Below are 3,635 nucleotides of genomic sequence, written 5' to 3' on the forward strand. Positions count from 1 at the left end.
TCCAAATGTTTTTTGTACTTTAAAGAACATTGCAGCCCCCATGCTGCCGATTTCCGTTACTAGACTTTGGTGTGTAAAACAAGCAAAAAATAGAAAAACCTTTAAAGAACTCATGAATGGCTTGATGGATCTTCATAAAACTTGGTCTGTAGCATCATTATAAGGTCCTCTCCCTATTTTGTTCAAATGAGGGCATTTGGCCCCTTTGAAGGGCTGCTAGAGCTAAAATTAGAAATACCTTTAAATGACCTCTCATGAATTGCTAGATGGATGTTCATCAAACTTGGTCTGTAGCATCATTAAAAGGTCCTCTCCCAATTTTGTTCAAATGGGGGTACTTGGCCCCTTTTAGGGGCTACTAGTGCTAAAAATAGAAAAAAAACCTTTAAAGGACTTCTCAGGAACCGCTTAATGGATCTTCATCAAACTCGGTCTGTAGCATCGTTAAAAGGTCGTCTCCCAATTAACTTTGTACATAAGAGGGCACTTGGCCCATTTTATGGGCTTTTAGAGCTTAAAATAGAAATACCTTTAAACGACTTTTTCTTATGAACTGCTTGATGGATCTTCATTAAACATGGGTTGTAGCATCATTATAAGGTCCTCTCCCAATTTTGTTCCAATGGGGACGACTGGCTCCTTTTAGGGGGTACCAGAGCTAAAATTAGAAATGCTTGTAAAAGACTCCTCATGAACTCCTCATGAACCACTTTAACATTGTTCAGTTAGGGGCAATTGGCCCAAAAATAGAAATACCTTTAAAGGCCTTCTTCTCATGAACCACTTGATGGACCTAGAAGATCATTATAAGGTCCTTTCTAAACTTTGTTCGATTGGGGGCACTTGGCTCTTTTTAGGGGCCACTAGAGCTAAAAATAGAAATACTTTTAAACGACTTTTTCTCATGAACAACTTTATGAATCTTCATCAAACTTAGCCTGAAGCATCATTATCAGGTCCTCTATGAATTTATTCAAATGGGGGCAAGTGGTCCCTTTTAGGGACTGCTAGGGCTGAAAATAAAAATACCTTTTAATGAACTGCTTCGTGGATCTTCATCAAACTTGGTATGTAACATCATTATGAGGTCTTATGGCAAATTTGTTCAAATGGGGCACTTGGGCCCTTTTAGGGTTAAAATAGAAATACCTTTTAAATGATTTCTTCTGATGGTTATGCGTTTTTAGTGTGTGACAGTAAAATACAGATTTAAAAAAAAAACTTTTGTTTCAATGAACAGCATAAAGTATTTTCACCAAACCTAGTTAGAAACAAAGTCAGATGGTTAAAGTTTTCTTCAGGTGAACGACTTGGGGGCCCTCTAGAACTAAGAATGTTTCGGTGTATAACCATCACACTTCACAACATGCTTGTCTATATGGTCAGTATATAATCCTTGTTACATTAGGTTTCTTTAGTCAGTACTTTTGATATTCTATATTCCACTTTACAACATAATTAGATAATTAAGAACTGCTTTATTCCAAACATATTTTGCCTGGGAGAATGTTGCGTACATTTTAACAAGGTTTTCAAAAAAGCTGGTTATTAGGTTGGCGAAATGTCGTTGGGAGGCCGAGCTACGTCAACTTTTGGTTTTCCCTCAATAACTTCAATTAAGAGTGACCGATTATGAGGTCACAAAGGTCAAGATTACTGTTGCTAAAATAGAAACAACGGTTTCCGCTTAATAACATTTGTTTGCATTTATGTATTGAAATCAAACTTTGCTTAAAGGTAGCTTACAGAAAAACCAAGGTTGGGATTGTATATGGGGTCAGTGGGGTCAAGTTCAAGGTCAGCATAACTTAGTTAATCTTTATACTTTACTCGGGTCAGGGTCAAAGTCACTGTAACTAAAAATAGAAAAATGGTTTCCACATAATTAACCTACTGAGTTTGAAAGTTTCTCTTGGGTCAAGGTCACGGTTATAGTCATATAACTTAAGTTATTGTCGCTAAACTTGATGTATAGCAAGCTTATATTAAGAACTGGATTTGGATTGTATATGGGTCATGGCTACTAAAAATAGAAAAATGGTTTATGCTCAATATTTTTAGTTCGGAACAACTATTGTCTGTAAAATTTGTGTTTAGGTAGCTTTTATCAAAGAATCAGGAATTACATATGGCAACGACACATCTACTTTTCTTATAGCTTATATGCAAGATTTAGTAATTTGTTCATTACCAATAATGTTCACTAACAGTATGAACGCACGTGGAATGTTCTGTTCTATAGTAAATATCAATGTATGCAAGGTAAGTCGAAAACAATCTGTTAACTGGGCTCCTGAAAAGTATCATGACAACAAGCTCCTACGACTTCTACAAACAAACCAGTTTTATGATCAGGGTGTCATTGTAAACCTAAAGTGACGACCTTTCCACCAGTATATTACATTTGGCATTTCAATACAGATAAGCGATAATAAAACGGCAACAAAATTTGATAAGAACGAATCAAATGTCAGTTGGACAGATGTGCAAGAATCGTTTGTCATATTCAAAGATGCTTGAATATCTAAGCCAGTAACTTTCAAAATACATGTCTACGCTGAACATTGTGACTGAACATAAGCTCCACCATTTCCATTTACAACATGTTTTACATTCACATTTTCATAGCATATCCTTTCCATATCCGTAACGTACTAAAACGTATTAGCCTCTCGTGGCCAATTCACGCTTCCGTAAAATCAACATTTATAACACGAAATTAATTTTGAAAATATTTCTAAAATGCCTAGGTCTGAAGCTCTGAAATTCGAAAATATCTGACATCTGAGGCATCAACTGATTTTAAGACAACATCAAAAAGGACCCTATGAATGATTTGCCGAAGTTCCAAAAATCACCATACATTCTATACCCGTTACGAACCCCTGTGGGAACTTTGTTTTTTTTTCCGATTGCAAATAGTAATCTTAATATACTCATATATTTTCATTGCAATATAGAAACAAATACAAAAATTACTAAGGCTTGTAATACCATAAACAGTTCTCTCTTGCGATATCTTAGTGGTACATTACCAGTATAATCAAGTCAAAGTATCGTTAGAAGCAAGATTTAGTAATTTGTTCATTACCAATAATGTTCACTAACAGTATGAGCGCACGTGGAATGTTCTGTTCTATAGTAAATATGAATGTATGCAAGGTAAGTCCCAAAATATCTGTTAATTGGGCTCCTGAACAGTGTAATGACAACAAGCCCCTACGACTTCTACAAACAAACCAGTTTTATGATCAGGGTGTCATTGTAAACCTAGAGTGACGACCTTTCCAAAGTATCGTTAGATGCAATACTTAGTAATTTGTTCATTACCAATAATGTTCACTAACAGTATGAGCGCACGTGGAATGTTCTGTTCTACAGTAAATATGAATGTATGCAAGGTAAGTCCCAAAATATCTGTTAATTGGGCTCCTGAATAGTGTAATGACAAGCCCCTACGACTTCTACAAACAAACCAGTTTTATGTTCAGGGTGTCATTGTAAACCTAAAGTGACGACCTATCCACCAGTATATTACATTTGGCATTTCAATACAGATAAGCGATAGTAAAACGGCAACAAAATTTAATAAGAACGAATCAAATGTCAGTTGGACAGATGTGCACGTATCTTTT

Source organism: Mercenaria mercenaria, chromosome 11 (genome assembly GCF_021730395.1).
Source record: "Mercenaria mercenaria strain notata chromosome 11, MADL_Memer_1, whole genome shotgun sequence".
Lineage (NCBI taxonomy): Eukaryota > Metazoa > Mollusca > Bivalvia > Venerida > Veneridae > Mercenaria > Mercenaria mercenaria.